At 51.3% G+C, this 22,363-nt stretch overlaps 1 long non-coding RNA gene across 1 annotated transcript in view; it reads left to right on the top strand.

Annotated features, from left to right (window-relative positions):
- The first annotated feature begins 699 nt into the window (after positions 1–699).
- LOC135190169 (uncharacterized) overlaps positions 700–22,363 on the top strand; it is a 49,111-nt gene continuing 27,447 nt past the window's right edge. Inside the window, exon 1 of the long non-coding RNA XR_010308439.1 lies at positions 700–736. This is a non-coding gene — a long non-coding RNA (uncharacterized LOC135190169). The remainder of the gene's footprint in view (positions 737–22,363) is intronic.

Consider the following 22,363-nt stretch of genomic DNA (forward strand, 5'->3'; position numbering starts at 1 on the left):
GATATGGGACTGTTGGAGCCAGTCCAGAGGAGGCCACCAAGATGCCCAGAGGGCTGCAGCAGCTCTGCTCTGAGCACAGGCTGAGAGAGTTGGGGCTCTGCAGGCTGGAGAAGAGAAGGCTTCCAGGAGACCTTGGGGTGGCCTTCCAGGATCTGAAGGGGGCTACAGGAGGGCTGAGGAGGTGTGTGACTGTGCTGCTTAGGGATCTGGGATTGTTCAGTCTGGAGAAGAGGAGGCTGAGGGGAGACCTCATTGCTCTCTACAGCTCCCTGAAAAGAGTGAGGTGGAGGTGGCTCTCTTCTCCCTAGTATGAAGTGATAGAAGAAGAAAAAGGAATCACAGAATCTTAGGGGCTGGAAGGGACTTCAAGAGATCATCCAGTCCAACCCCCTGCCAGAGTATTTTGGGTTTGTTTTTTGGTGGTTTGGGTTTTTTTTCTTTGCAGCCCAGTTCTCATTTTCACTCTTTTTTAGATCTCCCTCCTTTCCTGTCCATCTTCTTCCTTTCCCCCATCTTCCCCTTTTCATCTCCATACAATCAGCACCACCTCCCCTTTCCCACCCCACCCCACATTTCTCCTAAACCCAGAACACCTGAGATCTGTTGGAGTCTCCTCCCACCCCAGGTGTGACCACTTTGCTCTCCCTGCCCAGTTGCCTTTATAATCAGCCCCAGGAAAGGCAGAAGCCCCAAGCTTGCCCAACTGAGCAGAGTGGTTCTCCTCCTGTCACTACTGGTGAGTCCCCAGGGTGCACACTGGGTGGTTGGGAGTGGGACAAAGGCTGGAGGGCCTGGTGGTCTCCTGGCTGGGCAGGAATGGGCTTGATGGTTGCTTTAGTAGCACCCATGGGTGCTGGCTGAGCTCCTCTGATTAGCTGCTTCTTTCTGCTCCCTTGTAACAAAGGCAGGGATCACAGAATCAGTGAGGGTTGGAAGAGACCACAAGGAGCAGCCAGTTCCAACCCCCCTGCCATGCCCAGGGACACCCTACCCTAGAGCAGGCTGCACACAGCCTCAGCCAGCCTGGCCTCAAACACCTCCAGCCATGGAGCCTCAACCACCTCCCTGGGCAACCCATCCCAGCCTCTCACATGTTGAGAGGCATTGAATGAGCATAGAGGAAATGTCTGACAATTCCTCCTCTCCAAGCAGGTTCATTTAACTTTCCAGCTACATGGCAGCCTTGGAGAAGGATGAGTTTGTAGACCTGGCTTCACAGAGGCCATTTAGCCCTCTGACTTCAGGAGGACAAGTTCTGCTCACATCCAAGTTGCCATTTGGGTACCCAGCTGTGGTTTGGCTGTGCAGCCACTCCACCAGCCCCCAGTTTGGCTGGGTTATGTGTATTGGTGGTGAAACCTTTAATTAGATAATCACCCAGTGGTTTTCAGCACCATGCACAAGCTCCCTGCCTCTCTTCATGAGCAGCTAATCAATATTTCTTCTTATCTGCATTTGTTGTGTAGCTCTGACCCTATTTATTACAGAGTCTGTTCAGTCAGCAAAACAACATCTATTTCTCTTTGAGCTTTATTGTGCTGACAGCAATATCACAAAGACAAACAATTCATCTCTGCAGCATCCTCAGCAGGGAAAACTTTTGGAGGGCTAAGACCTAGGAGAGGATTTCTGTTTGGTAGCATCTGAAAGTCTTTTGCTCCTGCTCTTTGTTCTGGAGTTCTCTTAAAAGCACAGAATGGCCTCACAGAATCACTAATGCTGGAAAAGACCTTTAAGATCATCAAGTCCAGCCAGAACCCAGCTACCATGACCACTAAATGATCTGAAGCACTCCATCTACAGCTTCTTGAACACCTCCAGGGAAGACAACTCTACCATCTCCCTAGGTGTGGAGCTTGTTCCAACCCTTTACCACTCTCTCACCGAAGTTTCTCCTCATGTTCAACCTAAACCTCCCCTGGCACAACTCAAACTCATTTCCTCTTGTCCTGTCACTGGTTACTTGGCAGAAGAGATGAGCACCAGCCTCATTCCAACTTCCTTTCAGGGAGCTGTGGAGAGCAATGAGATCTTCCCTCAGCTTTATCTTCTCTATGCTGAACAACCCCAGCTCACTCAGCTGCTCCTCACATGATGCCCTCCAAACCCCTCCTCAGCCTCACCACTCTTCTCTGGACACCCTGCAGCACATCAGTGTCTTTCCTACCCCAGAACTGAAACCAGTACTCAGCCTCAAGTTGCACAAGGGGAAGTTTAGGTTGGATATTAGGAAAAATGCTCAGGGATTGGAACAGGCTGTCCAGGGAGGTGGTGGAGTCCCCATCCCTGGAGGTGAGCAGGAAACCTGTGGCCATGGCATTTTGGGCCATGGTTTAATGGCTGTGGTTAGTGTTAGGTTGATGCTTGGACTCTATGGTCCTAAAGGGCTTTTCCAGCCAAAATGGTTCTATGATTCAAGGGTTTAGTGGCAGTGGCTTGGCAGTAGTGGTGGAATTGTGAGCTCTTAGTGAGTGGTTGGATTTGCTGATCATGAAGATCTCTTTAAAGCTGTTGAGGTTGGCTCTCACACAAGCAGGAGGCAGTCAGCTGAAGCTGCTCTCCTCGTTTATGCTGTGATATTGCCTGCTGTGGCATGGCATTGCCTCCTTCATGGCATGATACCTAACCCTCACTTCCCCAGAGGCTCATTTAAGGAAATGCTTGGAAAAACCCCAAGCTGGATGGTTTGGGAATGGTTGGCTTGGAGCTCTGGGGGTTTCCTCCACGCTTTGCCCTGCACAAGGGCACATCTGGCCAAACAGCTGTGTAGCAGAAAGTTAAACCACTGTAAATGCAGGCCTGTTTCACCTGAAGGTGTTCCTCTTGCCTGCACATGTCTGCTCCCCAGCCTGCAATGTGGCTGGGATGGGTTCATGCCTCTGCTGGCATTTGAGGAATGAACCTGTGAGCTCCCAGGGCCGCCTGCAATTCTCCTCTGTCATTCCCAACCATCCACACAGCTCTTCCCCAGAGGACATCCAAACTGGCTCCCTGCCTGTCTCCTTCCGGATGTTCTGGTGATAAGGATCAGCCTTTGGTCTAAGATCAGCTTCTCAGCAGGAGGCTGAGCAGATGCAAAGGTTGGAGGGCTGCTATTGCTGTCTTGTCTTGAGCAACTGCAAGAGGGCTTGGCAATGGCTTGAAAGAAATGTGGAGGGACTTTTGGGGCTGGCTTAGGTCTGATTTGAATAACTTCATCTTGCAAAAGCCAGGAGCAAACACTAGATGCACTAGTGCAAATAAAGGCCCCGTGGAGCTACAACAGTTTCCACCTGCACTGATTAATCTGGACACTGGAGAGCTTCATTGCAACGAGGAACATCTCTTCTGTGCCCCTTGGGACCATCCTGGGATCGTCCTGCCCATCAAGTAGGGGATTTCTCCCAGGAGATAGCACTGCCACCTTCTGCTATCCCCCTCTGTGTCTCCCCTGACCTTGTGTTCCTTTAGATGAGTTTAACCAGCCCCTACAGCCACCTCTCCAGGTGAGCATTCCCAGAGATCTGAAATGCTCAGCTGCTCCCACGGAGTCAGTCCCCCCTCCTGCTTCCAGCTGCCACATGGCTTGCTTGGCTTTGATTAGTTTAGATGAGCCTTAATTAAATTTGCTTTAAAGCAACACAAAACTGATTAAATTCAGCCAGAGCATCCACACTAGCTGTCATGACGACCTTTCAGCTGAAGTGAGAGCAGAGCAAGCCTGGAGTCTCTGTAGCCAGGGGCTGCATCCTGCTCTTGCCCCTTCCCAGTTCAAACCAGCTGTGGTAGCCAGGCAGGCACTGATGGGTGCAGTGTTTTTGGAACTGCAGAGCAGGGACCTTGCCTAGGCAGGTGACTTGGGTCTGCAGCAAAGGCAGGACACCTGAGAGGGCTGTGACCTTTCCACCCTTGCTGTCCCCTGAGTGTTACAAAGAGTGTGTCCAGCAGATCAAAGGAGGTTCTCCTCCCCCTCTAGACTGCATCTTGAATACTGTGTTCAGTTTTGGGCCCCCCAGGTGAAGAGGGACAGGGATCTGCTAGAGAAGGTCCAGCAGAGGGCTATGAGGATGATGAGGGGACAGGAGGGCATGGCTGATGAGGAGAGGCTGAAGGATCTGGGGCTGCTTAGTCTAGAGAAAAGACTTAGAGGGGGGTTGGTAAGTGTTTATAACTATCTGAGGGCTGCCAGGAGGTGGGGGACAGGCTCTGCTCACTGCTCCCTGGGATAGAACAAGGAGCAATGGGTGTAAGCTGCAGCAAAATAGGTTGTAGCTCAACACAGGGGGGAATTTCTTTACTGGAAGGGTCCCAGAGCCTGGCACAGGCTGCCCAGAGAGGTTGTGGAGTCTCCTTCTCTGAAGCCTTTCCAGGCCTGTCTGGATGTGTTCCTCTGTGAGCTGTGTTGGATACTATTGCCCTTCCAACCCCTAACATCCTGTGATCTCCATGGGGTTGTGTGTGCTGGTGTAAGCTCCTTGCTGGAGCACTGAGCTTTTACTTCGGGTTTCTTAGTGGTCATTGGAGGTGTTCTAATTCTGGCAGCACTTTGAAAGGCTTTTAAAAAGCAACACCATGGAAAGCCTGAGGACTTGTGACCCTTTCTGTTTCTTCATCTGGTCCTAACCTGCAGGTCAGAAGTACTCTGGCCAGTGGCTTGAGGAAAGGGATTCTCCCCTCTGCTTTGGTGAGACCCTACCTGGAGTCTAGCTCCATTTCTGGAGCTCCTAACACAACAAGGACATGGAACTATTGGAGCAGGTGATGAATATGATTAGAGGGTGAGAGCACCTCTTTTATGAGGACAGGCTGAGAGAGTTGAGGTTGTTCAAGCTGGAGGAGAGAAGGCTCTGGGGAGACCTTACAGCAGCCTTCCAGTACCTGAAGGGGGCCACAAGAGAGCTGTACAGCTGCTGCAGAGCATTTACCTCCTCCTCAAGTTGTCCCTCCATGTCTTTGTAAGAACAAGACAGGGGTAACTGCTTCAGACTGGAAGAAGCTGAATTTAGATAAGACATTGGGAAGAAATTCTTCCCCATAGGGGTGGTGAGGTACTGGAACAGGCTGCTCAGGGAAGTTGTGGAGGTTCAAAGCCAGGTTGGATGGGACCTTGGGCAACATGGTCTAGTAGGAGGACAAACCATTCTATGGAAGGGTTTAAAAACACTGTGTTGCCCTTGACTGCTGTAGCCACCTTCTCTTTAACACCTTTAACAGATGGAGAATTAATGGAACAGTGATATCCTGGCAAGGAGACTTCAGCCAGGCTGTTTAAAGTTACTTTCATTAGTGGTTCTTTCCTTCCTGCATTTTGCTCACAGCTCAAGCCTGCAATTCTTTCACTGAACAGATGTCACTTAGTGCTAATTAGAACTGGACAAGATTATTTTATGAATGGCTTATCCAGTGAAATGTCACATTTAGGTCGAACAGATCTGTCCAATTCTGCATTGACTTTCTTCTTTTGAAGCTCAAGTGCTGCTTGGAAGCATTTACCCAGTCCATGACAGCAGGAGCATCAGATCTGCCTGCAGCAGCAGCTGCCCTATGCACCATGCACTGGATGCATTTTAACCAGGTCAGGATCCAACATAACCCTAAATTAGTTGTCCCCTCACTACAAGATGGCCATGGAGTTGAGCAAAGGGCAGCAAAGCTGGGGAAGAGTCTGGAGAGCAGGGCTGGTGAGGAGCAGCTGAGGGACCTGGGGGTGTTTAGGCTGGAGAAAAGGAGGCTGAGTGGAGACATCATTGCTCTCTAAGTCCCTGAAAGGAGGCTGGATTCAGATGGGGATTGGTCTTTTCTCCCAAGGAATGAGTGATAGGACAAGAGGAAGGAGCCTCAAGTTAGAATCAACCAGGAATAATAGAATCAGCCAGGTTGGAAGAGAGCTCCAAGCTCAGCCAGCCCAACCTGGCCAGATTCCTTTGCACAGCCTTGCTCTCCTCAAGCAGATGAACACTCCCACCCAATTTCATGTCCTCTTTCCTCTACAGACCCATGGAGCTTTTCTTCCAGCCTCTCCTCATCCTCCCCTTCTAAATACATGTTCCCTTGAGTGATTCTGGTGGTCCAATTTCTGCCAGTACTAATGGCCTTGGGCTCTGTTTGTTCCTCAGGACTGGGACTTTGCTTTTACCAACAAAATCTATCTTCATCAGCAATATTGACAGCTGGGGAGATTCACCCTGGCACCTCTTATAATTGCTTTTGCCTTTTTACTCAGTGTCAGGAAGTAGGTTTGTGGCTCAGCAAAATAGTACCAAGGTCAATGGCAGAGTTATATATATTTTTGGGTGGTGGTTTTTTTTTTCTAACTAAAATGTCTTTGCAGCCAATTCATGAGCTGAGATGAGCAGGAGAAATTGGTGCAGCAGCCTCCTGCTTTGCTTTGGCCAACTGAGTTGTTTTAAATGTAAGTAATGATGGTAAATCAGTGGAGAAATCATAGAATCAATCAGGTTGGAAGAGATCTCAAAGATCATTGATGACCTGGATGAGGGGATTGAGTCCAGCATCAATAAGTTTGCAGATGACACCAAGCTAGGAGCAGGTGTTGATCTGTTGGAAGGTAGGAGAGCCCTGCAGAGGGACCTGGCCAGGCTGGATGGGTGGGCAGAGGCCAATGGGATGAGATTTAACAAGGCCAAGGGCAGGGTTCTGCTCTTTGGCCACAACAGCCCTAAGCAGCACTACAGGCTGGGGCCAGAGTGGCTGAGAGCAGCCAGGAGGAAAGGGACCTGGGGGTACTGGTAGATAGTAAGCTGAAGATGAGCCAGCAGTGTGCCCAGGTGGCCAAGAGAGCCAATGGCATCCTGGCCTGCATCAGAAGCAGTGTGGCCAGTAGGACAAGGGAGGTTCTTCTTCCCCTGTACTCAGCACTGCTCAGACCACACCTTGAGTGCTGTGTCCAGTTCTGGGCCCCTCAATTCAAGAGAGATGTTGAGGTGCTGGAAGGTGTCCAGAGAAGGGCAATGAAGCTGGTGAGGAGAGGTTGAGGGAGCTGGGCCTGTTTAGCCTGGAGAAGAGGAGGCTCAGGGGTGATCTTATTACTGTCTACAACTACCTGAAGGGACATTGTAGCCAGGTGGGGGGTGGCCTCTTCTCCCAGGTAACCAGCAATAGAACAAGGGGACACAGTCTCCAGTTGTGACAGGGTAGGTATAGGCTGGATATTAGGAAGAAGTTCTTCACAGAGAGAGTGATTGGCATTGGAATGGGCTGCCCAGGGAGGTGGTGGAGGCACCATCCCTGGGGGGTCTTCAAGAAAAGACTGGATGAGGCACTTAGTGCCATGGTCTGGTTGATTGGATAGGGCAGGGTGATAGGTTGGACTGGATCATGGAATCATAGAATCAACCAGGTTGGAAGAGAGCTCCAAGCTCATCCAGTCCAACCTATCACCCTGCCCTATCCAGTCAACCAGACCATGGCACTAAGTGCCTCATCCAGTCTTTGCCTGAACACCTCCAGGGATGGCAACTCCACCTCCCTGGGCAGCCCATTCCAATGCCAATCACTCTCTCTGACGACAACTTCCTCCTCACATCCAGCCTAGACCTCCCCTGGCACAACTTGAGACTGTGTCCCCTTGTTCTGTCCCTGGCTGCCTGGCAGCAGAGCCCAACCCCACCTGGCTACAGCCTCCCTGCAGGCAGCTGCAGGCAGCAATGAGGTCTGCCCTGAGCCTCCTCTTCTGCAGGCTGCACACCCCCAGCTCCCTCAACCTCTCCTCATAGGATTTGTGCTCCAGGCCCCTCACCAGCTTTGTTGCCCTTCTCTGGACACCTTCCAGCACCTCAACATCTTTCTTGAATTGAGTGGCCCAGAACTGGACACAGCACTCCAGAGGTGGCCTGAGCAGTGCTGAGTACAGGGGAAGTATGAGCAGGTGACTGTCAAAAGCCAACCAAGGCTTTGTGCTGCTGGTTGGCACAAAGTTAGCTTCTTTCTTTTTACCTAAGCAGAGGAAGCTTCTCTGAGACTGAGAATGGTTTGTTCTCCCTTTTGGCCCCTGTGCTCAGTCACCTGCCTGCAGCCAAATGGCATAGATCTATAGAGAGGATATAATCCTTCACATTCCAAACATTCCACAGCTCAGCTGGAAAGTCACTGCCTTAAATGCCAGACCTGCATTTTAGCTGCGGGGTTAGGCTTACTTGGCCTTTTCCTAGCAGTTTCCTCTTGCTAGCAACTCCTCCTGAGTCAGTCCCAAGCTGCTGGAACATGCAGCCTGTCCTGCAGGGCTGAGGAAGTCATTTCACTTGTAACAAGATGACTTCACTTTAATTCTTCTTAGTCTGCAGAGCACCAGCTCCATTAGCTTTCTTAGCCCTCCAGCTGATGGGTGGTCCAGTTGCACCTCCTGCCATTCTCTCCCTCTGCAGTTATAAACTCAGAATGGTTTGGGTTGGAAGGGACCTTTTAGAGCTCATCCAGTCCGACCCCCTTGCAATCAGCAGAGACATCTGCATCTAGAGCAGCTTGGTCAGAGCCCCAAACAGCCTCACCTGGAATGGTTCCAGGGATGGCATCTAGCAGCTCTCTGGAAAGCCTGGCACAGGATCTCACCACCCTCAGGGGCAAAAGAGTCTTCCTTTTATCTTGTCCAATACTCCCCTCTCCTAGTTTTAAACCACCACCCCTTGCCATGTCACAACAGACCCTGCTAAGAAGTTTGTCCCTATCTTTCTGTCTGAGCCCTTTAAGTATTCAGAGGCCACCAGAAGGTCTCTCTAGAGATTTCTCAAGGCTGAGCAATCCTCTGACTCCTGTCCCTTCACTGTGGGTGATGGTGAGGGCATGGAGTTGATGGTGAGCACTTGGAGAGTGGTTGGACTTGGCAATCTCAAAGGTCTCTTCCAACCTCGACAGTTCTGTGGTTTTCACATTTCAATCCAGGACTTGGATCAGTCCTGGTCAGACTAACCCCCTCCTTGGCTGCCAAGGCTTCCAGGCAGCATCACTGTCCCCTCCTTGGCTGCCAAGGCTTCCAGGCAGAGTCACTCTTCCTCACCCAGCCTCAGCAGCACACAGATGATTATGGTAAGGCCAGCTGTGGCTCAGCTTCACCTCTTCACCCTTTTGGCAGAGTTTCTCAGTTTGCCAGGTCTCTGCTCTGCAGCCAGGTTCCCCTTTCCTTGCCAACTGCCTGGCAGATGCATTTGGGAAGTGAGTAGTTCTGCTTTGGAGGTTTTGCAACCCTGAGTCCTTACAGCTACTCCTCACAGCCCTTGCACTTCTTGCCTTTCCTTCCTGCAGTCTGGCATGAGGTACAGCTGCTGTGACAGCGCTGGCCACAAGCACGGCTGGCAGCCAGCCTGGTCTGCAAGGCTCTATTCACATTGCAGCTCTTGTCCACAAATCATTCCTGACCCTAGGCTGCAGGAGGTTCACTCAGCAGGGTGTAGAAGGGACCTCTCCCTTCAGCAAATGGGTTCCCTGAAGCTGCAGGCATCACTGAGTGGTGTCCTCTGCTCTCATCCTTACTTTGATGCAAACATTTTGCCCAATCAGGATGAAGTCTTGAAGCTCTCTGGAGCTGCTGCATTTTTGGTGCCAGGGAATGGCAGGTGTGAGCAAATTCCACCCTGCCTGGTTCGAATCCCAGTGTCATTAACCACACTCCAGTCTCTCTCCTAGGATTATTCCAGAGCTAAGGACACAGGGAGCTATAGTTGGGACTCTGAGCCATGCCATACATCTTAAATAACATGGACTAACTCTTGCTGCACTACCCCAGGCTGCTTTCCCAGGGGTGCTGCTCAGCTTCCAGTATCCTTCTAGCCTCCAGTTACCATCTGCTTCTTATGTGACCTCCTTCTTCTCAGTCTATTTGATTGGCCAGGGCTGGGGGCTAGGTTGGACTGGATGAGCTTGGAGGTCTCTCCCAACTTGGTTGATTCTGTGATTCTCACAAGAGTACCATGGTGTATGTGGCTCTGTAAAGCCAGCAGCTCATCTCCACAGAGCTCATTCCCCAGGAGTGATCTCAGTGCTGGGAGCTGGCAATGTATTCACTGGGAGCAGGTTGGTGTGTGCTGGAAACCATTCTCCTTCATTCTGGAGCTACTTGGGACATGAGGCAACTTCTCTCTCCTGGAACAGAATCCATGGGAAAGTCGATTATGGCTGGTGAAAGGCAGTGAACCAGAACACAGAATCATAGAATCAAGCAGGTTGGAAGAGAGCTCCAAGCTCATCCAGCCCAACCTAGCACCCTGCCCAACCAACCAGACCATGGCACTAAGTGCCCCAGCCAGGCTTTGCCTGAACACCTCCAGGGATGGCAACTCCACCACCTCCCTGGGCAGCCCATTCCAATGCCAATCACTCTCTCTGACAACAACTTCCTCCTAACCTCCAGCCTAGACCTGCCCTGGCACAACTTGAGGCTGTGTTCCCTTGTTCTGTGGCTGGTTGCCTGGCTCCTGCTTCCCATATTCTCTGGGGCAATAGTGCCAATCTGTTACCTGCTGACAACCTGGCATAGGCTGTAAGCAGGCAACCAGAGCCCTAAGGATGCCTCTCGGAGTACAGCTGTCTCCTGATCCTCCTTATCTGGGAATGGCAATCAGTCACCTCCTGACAGCCCAGCACAGAGAATCACAGAACCATAGAAAGATTCTGTTTGGAAAAGCTCCTCAGGATCACCAAGTCCAACAGAGATCTCTACTCTACAAGGTGCAGCCTAAGAATCATAGAATCATGAAATGGTTTGGGTTAGAAAGGACCTTTAAAAGCCATCCTGCCTAACCCCCTGCACTCAGCAGGGACATCTGCAACTAGAGCAGGTTGCTCAGAGCCTCAAACAACCTGACCTGGAATGGTTCCAGGGATGGGGCAACTCCCACCTCTCTGGGCAGCCTGGGACAGGCTCTCACCATCCTCAGTGTCAAACATTTCTTCCTGTTTTCCAGTCTGAATCTTCTAGTTCCAAACCATCACCCCTTGGCCTGTCACGAGATGCTAAAATGTCAGCCCTTGAAGCACTGCAAGGCCACCAGAAGCTCTCCCTTCAGCCTTTTCTTCTCCAGACTGAACACCCCAACCCTCTCAGCCTGGCCTCACAGCAGAGCCCTTCCAGCCCTTCTCCAATGGGTCCCTGTCTGTGCTGTTCTGAGGACTCCTGAGCTGGTCCCAGCACTGCAGGGAGGAGGTCTCAAAGTACTAAAGATACACCAAGCATTCACATTGACTCCTCTGGCTGTGGCAGCCTGTTTATATTCACTGGCCCAAGTATTTCTGTCTGCCTCTGCATGTTTTGTGCACAGAGAGAGATCTTTAGGCTGCCCTGCAGTGACTTAATGTGTATCTTGCCATTCTGGAGCCTGTAGCTAAGCCAGCATTTGATTCTAACCTATTCCACTGACTCACTTGTTCCTCTTTAAATTGATCAGTCACTGAGTGCTGCCAAAAGTCAAAGTTCTGATTCATCTCTTACTGTTAAATACACTTTTGCTGCTAAATCATAACCCTGTCAAACACTTCATCCATGACCTGGTGCAGCAAAAGGGCAGCTGCAATCAGCCTGCTTGATTTTGCAAGGGAAACAGGAAGGAGTTAAACATTCAAGCTCCTTGAGCACTCTAAAAATGTTAATGTGGAATTACTGGGTTGTTTTTCCCCCCCATTCTTTAGTCACCTGCAGCACTTAAGAGACTTGGCCTTAAAATGCCAGGGTTTTTGTTTAGCTCTGCCAGTAGGAGTTCTGTCTCCAGTACTAGAAAGGCAGAAGAGGTTTTCTGCTCTTATTTGGCTCGTTCTGACCTCCTGGAATTTCAGCTGAGCAGGGAATGGTGTTTCCAGCAGTCATAGAGTTACAGAACCAAGCAGGTTGGAAGAGAGCTCCAAGCTCAGCCAGCCCAACCTAGCACCCAGCCCTGGCCAACCAACCAGACCATGGCACTAAGTGCCCCAGCCAGGCTCCAGGGACAGCGACTCCACCTCCTCCCTGGGCAGCCCATTCCAATGCCAATCACTCTCTCTGACAACAACTTCCTCCTAACATTCAGCCTGAACCTCCCCTGGCACAGCTTGAGTCTGTCCCCTTGTCCCCAACCCCACCTGGCTACAGCCTCCCTGCAGAGAGCTGCAGACAGCAATGAGCTCTGCCCTGAGCCTCCTCTGCTGCAGGCTGCACACCCCCAGCTCCCTCAGCCTCTCCTCACAGGGCTGTGCTCCAGGCCTCTCCCCAGCCTTGCTGCCCTTCTCTAGACACCTTCCAGCACCTCAACATCTCTCTTCAGTTGAGCCCAGAACTGGACACAGCACTCAAGGTGTGGCCTGAGCAGTGCTGAGCACAGGGGCAGAATAACCTCCCTTGTCCTGCTGCCCACACTGCTCCTGAGCCAGCCCAGGATGCCATTGGCTCTGCTGCCCACCTGGGCACTGCTGCCTCAGCTTCAGCTACTCTCTCCCAGCACCCCCAGGTCTCTTTCTGTCTGGTTGCTTAAAGGTCTTCATTTTCCTTGAAATTCTGTGGATTCTGTGGTGATATTTGTAGGAGAGATCAGGATAGGTTGGACTGGATGATCTTGGAGGTCTCTTTCAACCTGCTTGATTCTATGACTAATAACAGCTGACAACTTGGGCAAAACTCTGTAAATAAGGCTGCAGAAGTCCAGCCCAAATTTCACTGTCTGCAATTCAGAAGGAGAACAAAGGGATCTGCTGGTAAGAGTCCAAGGGAGGCCTAGGAAGATGATGAGGGGAGTGGAGCACTGCCTGATGAAGAGAGGCTGAGCGACCTGGGGCTTTTTAGACTGAAGAAGACTGAGAGGGGATTTAATCAATGCTTATAAATCTCTGAGAGCTGTGGATTGGGATGGTGGGACAGGCTCTGCTCACTGCTTCTTGGGATAGGACAAGCAGGAATGGATGGAAGCTGCAGCACAGGAGGTTCCAGCTCAGCACAAGGGGCAACTTCTTGCCTGGAAGGGTCCCAGAGCCTGGCACAGGCTGCCCAGAGAGGTTGTGGAGTCTCCTTCTCTGGAGCCTCTCAAGGCCTGTCTGGATGTGTTGCTGTGTGATGTGTGCTAGGTTGCATGGTCCTGCTCTTGCAGGGGAGTTGGACTTGATCTCTCTATGTCCCTTCCAACCCCTGACATCCTGTGAGCCTGTGAAAGCATCTCCTTGCAAAAGGTGATGGGGATGACAGTGCACATCCTTTCAGTGCTGCTGCCAGTGTCCCTTGGAGAAGCTTGTGACAAGTTCAGTGCTGCTGTCGTGGTGCTCCCACAGAGCCTAGGTGGTGCTCCTTGCTTGTGTGCTGCCCATCCTGCCTGAGCAAGCTTGTCAGTGTGTGGAGCTGGTCCAATGCTGCTTCTTTTACAAGCCTCAGTGTCTGTTGGATGTGTTTGAGTTCTCCCAGTCCCAGAGGAATTGCTGGCATGGCTGTGTCTGCCTGGCATTGCCATGTATGCACAACACCTGGAAGCTTTAGGAGGCTTCTGAGCCCCTTCATCCAGCACTTCCAAGGCAAGGTGATGTCTCCATTCTGGGCATCAATTACATGGGAAAGTTGGAAGCCTTTCTGGTCTCCTTGTTGGCAGTCTCCTGTCACTGGCAAATCAGCATTGTGTCAGGCAGTAGCTCTTCACCCTCCTCTTACCCCAAAGGTGTGGTGTGAGCTGGATGCCAGCCTTGTACCAAGGGAGAATGGACTGTGGCCAGCCCTTCATCTTCTGACATGCCTCTTCCCAGATGGCAGAGCCTTAGCATGGCCCCAGAACAGGCCTGGCTGCAGGCAAACATCATGGTCTGTCTTCTGCCTTCAGCTGGGATAAGAACCAGATGGGCTGTTTTGTAATCTCCTTGCAGCAGTGTCCCCATTACAAGAGTTATCATTCTACCACACTCTGCTTCCTCCTTGCCTCACATTCCTCAGGAAGGCTTCTGTTGTGTCTGGGTGTTCTAGCCAGGAAATCTAAAGCTGCAGCTCTTACAGAGCTCAGAGAGGCTGCAGCAGCTGCATGCCTGTTAAAGTCTTTCTACCTCATCTCCAAAGCCAGCCCACGTCCAGAAGCATTAAGAGGAGAGCAGAAAAGGTCATGCCATGACCTAGATCAGTATCAGACATCCCCAGCTGGCTAGCAGTGCTCTGCTCATTATGGCCAGATGACCTTCCTCTATCTCCTAGGCTTGCTTCATGGGAAACCCAAGGGCTTCTGACCAAAGATCATAGAATCAGTCAGGGTTGAAAGGGACCACAAGGAGCAGCCAGTTCCAAGGCCCCTGCCATGGCCAGGGACACCCTACCCTAGAGCAGCCTGACCACAGCCTCAGCCAGCCTGGCCTCAAACACCTCCCTGGGCAACCCATTCCAGCCTCTCACCACTCTCATGCTGAAGAACATCTCCCCCCCCACTCAGCACCCAGCCTGTGTCTCCCCATTTCCAGCTTTGTTCCATTCCCCCCAGTTCTATCACTGCCTGCCATCCTAAAGAGTCCCTCCCCAGCTTTCTTGTAGCCCCTCTTGAGATACTGAAAGGCCACAGTAAGGTCACCTGGGAGCCTCCTCCTCCTCTCCAGACTGATTCATGCATGCATTCCTCTGCTGCCCCCAGGTAATTCAAAAGGCCAGAGGCTGCACAGGGAGTTGGAGAGACAGGGAAGGAAAGCTTTGGGTTTTTTTGGGATGTGTTGATCTGCTGCATGTTTGCTGGAAGCTCTCTGGTGTTTCCTTCAAGGCTGACATGGGACTTCAATCACTGCTCTGATGGACAGCTCAGGAGCCTGAACTGTGCTGGCTCTGGAGGGCACATTTGATGTTTTGGCCTGCATGGAACTGTAGGTACCTCTGGAGATCATTGAGTCCAACCCAAAGCAGCATTACTCATGGCAGGTCACACAGGAGCCTGTACAGATGGCTCTCAAAAGTCTCCAGAGGAGGAGACTCCAGAACCTCTCTGGGCAGCCTGCCACAGGGCTCCAGCACCCTTACTGCAAAGAATGTTTCCCTTGTGTTAAGGTGGAGCTTCCTGGCTTCCAGTTTGTGTCCATTGCCCTCTGTCCTGTCACAGGACACCAGTGTGAAGAGCCTTGCCCCATCTTGACACCCACCCTTCAGGTATAAGCATTAATAAGATCTCCTTTTGGTCTCTTTCCCAGACTAAACAGCCCCAGGTCTCTCAGCCTTTCCTCCTCAGACAGATGTTTCAGTCCCCTCACCATCCTCATAGCCTCCATTGAACTCTCTCCAGTAGTTCCCTCTCCCTCCTAATATTGTGTCCAGCTCTGGACTTATCTTATTCCAGATGTGCTTTCACTAGGTCAGAGCAGAGGGGAAAGAGAACCTCCCTTCAGCTGCCACTGAATCTGTAAGCTGATGCAATAAGATGCTCTTTAAGCATTATGAAAGCAAATCTTTGTTCTCTCTGGACCACTTCTGCCTCTCAGAGCTGACAAACCCCTGCAGCTTCAGCTGCCCTTCACCTACCTCTGAGCATAGAAGGCTGCAGTTGTTACAAGCTGGGGAAGTGGGGGCTAGGATGCAATCCACCCTTGGCTTGCCAACCAGCTCATGTCATGCTCGTGTCCTGGGCACTCCAGAGACAGGCAGACACATGTCCACAGTGCCTGCAGCTCCCATCTTCCCCAGGCTTCGTGGGGCAGTGGCTGTGTGACCCTATTGGTGGCACAAATGGTTGTTGTATCTGTGTGCCACCAGCGTGGATGGCAGTGCCCAGAGGAATGTTGTTCTGAGGGTTAAGGCTGGCTTTGGAGAGTTTGGTCCTGTTGAAGGAGTTGCACAAGACAGAGAATAATTGTTCTGAGTGCTGAGAAGCTCAGACTTGTTAGAAGAGCTGTACAGGTCAGAGAGGAATGTTGTTCTGAGGGTTAAGGCTGGGTTTGGAAAGTTTGGTCCTGTTGGAGCTGCACAAGTCAGAGAGGAATATTGTTCTGAGGATTAAGGCTGGCTTTGGAGAGTTTGGTCCTGTTGAAAGAGCTGCACAAGTCAGAGAGGAATGTTGTTCTGGGGGTCAAGGCTGGGGCTGAGAAGCTCAGTCTTGTTGGAAGAGCTGCACAGGTCAGAGGAATGTTGTTCTGAGGGTGAAGGCTGGCTTTGGAAAGTTTGGTCCTGTTGAAGGAGCTGCACAAGTCAGAGGGGACTCACAGTGTCAGAGATGCCTTTGGTCTCCTCTATTCTTCTCCCATGGTCTCCCCATCTTCTGCAGCACAGGTGTGGTGTTTGTCCTCTGCAGACACTTGTGCAGCAAAGGGGGCAGGAGAGGCTGGCTGTGGTTGAGAGGGGTCACACTCAGCCAGGTCTCCCCATCCCACACAGAAATCTGGGGTGTGCTTTACCCCAGAGGGTGGACAGAGGTTATTCCAGAGAGAGGGAAGTGGCTGTGGCCCAACACCATGCTGTCTGTCCTCGTTGTGGTTTGGAAGGTGCCCATTCTGCATCTTCTTAGTGCTTTTGTGTCTCTGCTTCACCTTTGGAGATGAACTCTGATTCCTCATGGCAACAAACAGAGGCTGAGACCCTGGCAAACAGAGTTTGCCTGTGGCAGAAGGAACAACTGCTGACTTTAACCATAGCTCTTCAGAGAACACCAGTTCATGCATTCTATACCATGGGAAAGCAACTTCAGTGACACACTAGAAAGGCTCAATTTAAATACATCATTTCCCTTCTGTTTTCCTGCTTGAGAAGCTCCAAATTCTCTGCATATTCTGTTCATGTCTCATGCCTTTGGGCATGCTTATCTGGTGCTCTCCCTCCTTCCTCAAACAGGTTTGGCTTTTTATTTCTGGGCAAGAACCTAAAATTTTCCATGAGCTTTCTCCTGCAGACTTAGCCCTGGGGATGTAAAGTCACTGCTCAAGTTGAAAGGAACATGGGAGTTATGCCACTGGGTCTGGGTGTCACTGGAGCAAGGCAGGGTTTTGATTACACAGTCTGCTCACACTCTCTGATGCAGGCTTCTCTCTTCACCTTTTGCATCTCTGTCTCCTCCCTGGAGCTGCCTCCCTGCCTCCCTTTCACAGCAACATGCAGGTAGGCAAAGCCCCTCAGGAGCACCAAGTCCAACCTAGAACCCTACTCAACAAGCTTCACCTTAAACCATAGCCCTCAGCACCACATCCAAACCACTCTGAAACACATCCAGGCTGGGTGACTCCACCACCTCCCTGGGCAGCTCTTTCCAGTCTCAGTGAAAACCTTTCTCCTATTGTCCAGTCGAAACCTCCTCAGCTTGAGGCCATTCCCCCTTGTTCTGTCCCCACCCTCTGTGGGAAGTGTTTCTGGGAAGGTGGCCCTGGCTTCCTACCAGCCCAGAGGCACACATCTCCCCTTCCTCTTTACGCCTCCTCCCTGCTGAGGAAGAGCCACAGGGTTTCATCTGAGATGGGGATTCCCAGCACTGCTGATCTCATGTCTGAATTCCTCCCAGAAACTGTTTACAAAGGGGACCCCAAGGAAGGATCTGCAAAGTTTCTCGTTGGCATCTGTTGGCATTTGTAAAGAACTTAGAGAACAACCTCCCCAGTGGAGCTTGGCTTCCTTTTTACTACGGGGCTGAAAGAGGAAGAGCTTGCTCAGTGACCAAAGAACTGGCACAAGACACTTCCTTGGTTATTGGGTGCTTCCTTTCATTCCATTGCAGAAGAAATTCCCTAGGGAACATGAGAAATGTGATTTTCCTACCTTGATGCCAAAAGCAGAACTTGATTCAAGCCCATAGCTAGCACAGGACTGTGGAGGAGCTGAGTCCCTGAGCACTCAGTGGTCTTCTGCCTCCTCCATCATGGGATGGATGTTGCTCATGTGTGCATTTCACTTGCTGCATGCAGAACTTTCCTACTTTCTGTTGAAGCAAGCCCTTTGGTGGTATGTAAAGCTCCACAGATGACAAGCAGATGTCTTTGATGTTCTCCAGCAGGGTGGAAGATTTAAAAGTAACAGAAGTTGACCAGGACCACCCCAATTCTAAGTCAGTGCAGAATCCATTGGGTTCCCAAAGTCCAAAAGGTTTCCTCTAGAACCATAGCATCAGTAGAGTTGGGCAGAGAGTAACCTCCTGGAGATCAGCAAGGGCAAGTGGAGGCTCCTGCCTCTGGAGAGGACCAACCCCTGCACCAGGACAGGTGAGGGGGGACCTGCTGGGAAGCAGCTCTGTGGGGAAGGAGCTGGGAGTGCTGGTGACAAACAGGATGACCATGAGCCAGCAATGTGACCTTGAGGCCAAGAAGGTCAATAGTGTCCTGGAGTGTATTAAGAACAGTGTGGCCAGCAGGCAAGGGAGGTTCTTCTGTCCCTCTGCCCTGGTGACAGGACAGAGGATGATGGTTTCTATTAAAAGAGGAGGGACTTAGGTTAAAGAAGATGGTCTTCACCTTTACTCTGCTCACCTGAGACCCCACCTGGAGTCCTGTGTACATTTCTGGAGCCTCCAACACAAGAAGGCAATGGAATTGTTGGAATGAGTCCAGAGGAGGCCATGAAGATGCTCAGAGAGCTGCAGCAGCTCTGCAATGAGGACAGGCTATGAGAGTTCACAGGGTCACAGGATATTAGGGGCTGGAAGGGACCCAAGGAGATTGAGTCCAACCCCCTGCCAGAGCAGGACAATCCTATCTAACACAGATCACAGAGGAGCACATCCAGACAGGTCTTGAAAGGCTCCAGAGAAGGAGACTCCACAACCTCTCTGGGCAGCCTGTGCCAGTGCTCTGGGACCCTTCCAGGCAAGAAGTTCCCCCTTGTGTTGAGCTGGAACCTCCTGTGCTGCAGCTTCCATCCATTACTGCTTGTCCTGTCCCAGGGAGCAGTGAGCAGAGCCTGTCCCCCCCTCCTGACCCCCAGCCCTCAGATGTTTATAATCATTGATTCAATCCCCTCTCAGTCTTCTCTTCTCCAGACTAAGCAGCCTCTGCTCCCTCAGCCTCTCCTCAGGCAGTGCTCTGAGCCCCTCATCACCCTTGAAGCCCTCTGCTGGACTCTCCAGCAGATCCCTGTCCCTCTTAAACTGGGGAGCCCAAAACTGAAGGCAGTAGTCAAGGGCAGAGTAGAGGGAAAAAAAATGAACCTCCCTTGATCTGCTGCCCACACTCTTCTTAATACACCCCAGGATCCTCTTGGCCACAAGGGCACAAGAATTGGCTCTGCAGCCTGGAGAAGAGGAGGCTTTAGGGAGACCTTACAGTGGCCTTCCAGGATCTGAAGGGGGCTACAGGAGGGCTGGGGAGGGACTATTGACAAGGTCTTGTAATTGCAGGAGGAGGAGGAATGGGTTTAAACTGGCAGAGAGGAGATTGAAAGTGGATGTTAGGAGGAAGTTCTTTGCAGTGAGGGTGGTGAGACACTGGCACAGGTTGGCCAGGGAGGTTGTGGCTGCTCCCTCCCTGGAGGTGTTCAAGGCCAGGTTGGATGAGGCTTTGAGTGACCTGTTCTAGTGGGAGGTGTCCCTGCCTATGGCAGGGGGTTGGAACTGGCTGAGCTTTGAGCTCCCTTCCAACCTAAACCATTCTATGATTCCACTTTATTATTCATCATGCAACTTGTGAGACCCTGTCCCAGATTGCCCAGAGAGGTGGGAGCTGAAACCATTCCAGGCCAAATTGTTTGGGGCTCTGAGCAACCTGCTCTAGTCCCTGCTGCCTGCAGAGGGGTTGGGCTAAATGACCTTTAAGGACCCTTTCTAACCCAAACCATTCTATGATGACTTCAGTCTGGTGAAGTCTGGAGTAGGACAGAAGCATTTTCCCACTGAGTAGAAACAGATTCAGGTCAATTAGAAGTTTCCTTTGCCTATCTCTCTCCCTTCTCTAAGTTTCAGTCAAGACCTTCAAAACACTGTAGGTTTTCCAACAACCTAAATCTTTTACTTCAGGTGAGGTAAAATGTCATCATAGACAGCTTTTCATCATTGCAGCTGGAAGGGGTTCAAGCTTTTGCCTCATGTTTGAGAGCAGTAATGCAAGAGCCAGACTGAAGCCAAGGGGAACTACTTAATTCATGTGAGAGAACACAAGAGATGAGCAGACACAGGCTGGTTTTGGTGAAACTCTTGCTTGTATGACATACAACCACCTCCCCTGGGAACTAGAAACAGAACCTGTGAGAGCTTCTCTCATCTGCAGCCTGCTCTGCATGATGGATGTGAGCAGACCCACAGGCACCCAGGGACAGAACAAGAGGACACAGCCTCAAGCAGCTCAAGGGCAGGTTCAAGATGGATGTTAGGAAGAAGTTCTTCACATCAAGAGAGATTGATATTGACATGGGCTGCCTGGGGTGGTGGTGGAGTCACCATCCCTGGAGGTTTTGCCCATTGGAATGGGCTGCCTGGGGTGGTGGTGGAGTCACCATCCCTGGAGGCATTGCCCATTGGAATGGGCTACCTGGGGTGGTGGTGGAGTCACCATCCCTGGAGGCATTGCCCATTGGAATGGGCTGCCTGGGGTGGTGATGGAGTCACCATCCCTGGAGGCATTGCCCATTGGAATGGGCTGCCTGGGGTGGTGGTGGAGTCACCATCCTTGGAGGCATTGCCCATTGAAATGGGCTACCTGGGGTGGTGGTGGAGTCACCATCCCTGGAGGCATTGCCCATTGAAATGGGCTGCCTGGGGTGGTGGTGGAGTCACCATCCCTGGAGGTATTGCCCATTGGAATGGGCTGCCTGGGGTGGTGGTGGAGTCACCATCCTTGGAGGCATTGCCCATTGAAATGGGCTGCCTGGGGTGGTGGTGGAGTCATCATCTCTGGAAGTGTTTAAAAGCAGGCTGGATGAGGCACTTAGTGCTATGGCTTAGTTAGTTACAAGAGTTAAGTGATAAGTTGGACTTGATCTCAGAGGTCTTTTCCAACCTGCTTGATTCTGTGGCCTTCCCTTTGGGTCCCTGACCTCAATCTCCACTTCTTTCTGCTCTTTCTGCTTTTTACTCCCTTTCATGGGTCACTCACTGATGGAGCTTCATTGAGAAGAGCATCAACATTTATCTTACCTCAGTTTCATGTTCAGAGATGCTCTACATGTGATTTCAAGTGTGCAGGTGCTTTTACTTGACCCTGATGGAAAGTCCCACATGTTTTGTTCCTGTGCAAATGCTCTCAGGACTTGTAAGGGCATTTCACTTGCTGCAGGAGGCTGCTGGGCATATCTGCCTTGTGTTAGGCTGGGCTGTAAGTTCTTCAGCAAAGGTATGTCCAATCTATCTATCCCTGTTTTTTGAACTGGATGATCTTGCAGGTCACTTCCAACCTGGTTGATTCTATGAACTGTGTGGTATAGAATCACAGAATCAGTCAGGGTTGGAAGTGACCTCAAGGATCAGCCAGTTCCAACCTCCCTGTCATGGGCAGGGACACACTACCCTAGAGCAGGCTGCACACAGCCTCATCCTCCCTGGCCTTAACACCTCCAGGGATGAGGCTTCCACCACCTCACCTCCCTGGGCAACCCATTCCAGGGGCTCACCACCCTCATGGTGAAGAACTTCTTGCCCACTTCCAGCCTGACTCTTTCTTCCTGACTTCCAACCAGAACAGGCTGCCCAGGGCCACATCAAGTCTGATCTTGGATGTCTCCAGGCATGGAGCCTTAACCACATCCCTGGGCAACTTGTTGCACTGTTTCACCACCTTCATTGTGCAGAGCTTCCTCCTGATGTCCAACCTACATCTGCCCTGCTCCAGTTTCAAACCATTGCCCCACATCCTATCCACACAAGCCCTTCCAAACAGTCCCTCCCCAGCCTGCTTGTAGGTCCCCTCTTCCAGCTTCAAACCCATTCCCCTCCTCCTATCAGTGCAAGCCTTTTCCTCCCCAGCTCTCCTGTAGCCCCTTTCAAGTCCTGGAAGGCTGCTCTAAGGTCTCCCTGGAGTCTTCTCTTCTCCAGGCTGAACAACCCCAAGTCTTTAGGGTCACATTAGGTGGAAATCAGAGGTCCACTCACCTGTGAGCTGATGAGTATAGGCTTGAGAAGAGCTACTGGGAAGATGACTCAAGCTATGTCAGGAGTCCCCTGGTTTGGATGAGATGGGAGAAGTGCCAATAACTCGGCAAGCAGTGGTGGTGTTTCTGAGGAATGATTAATCCCTCTGCGGGATGCTTGTTTGGAACAGGAAGGGAGAGGCTCTGTGCTCTGCTGGCTGTAAACAGGAGACTGCTGAGCAGGGAAAGTTTCATTTGAAGTTTTCTCTCTGTCATTTGCCTGAAACAGTTTATACCTTTGAGGAAACAGGATGGCCCACGGGGCAAGGTGTGCTTGCTGCTGCCTACACGGCAGTATTTATAGCAAGGTCATTTCAATGAGCAATGCAGAACTGACATTCTGCTGCCCCCAGTGCAAGAAGGTCATCAAACTACTGAGTCAGAGGAGCTGGAGGTCAAGGGGCTGGAGCACCTCTCCTAGGGGGACAGGCTGAGGGAGTT

The sequence above is a fragment of the Pogoniulus pusillus genome, chromosome 35 (assembly GCF_015220805.1).
Source record: "Pogoniulus pusillus isolate bPogPus1 chromosome 35, bPogPus1.pri, whole genome shotgun sequence".
Lineage (NCBI taxonomy): Eukaryota > Metazoa > Chordata > Aves > Piciformes > Lybiidae > Pogoniulus > Pogoniulus pusillus.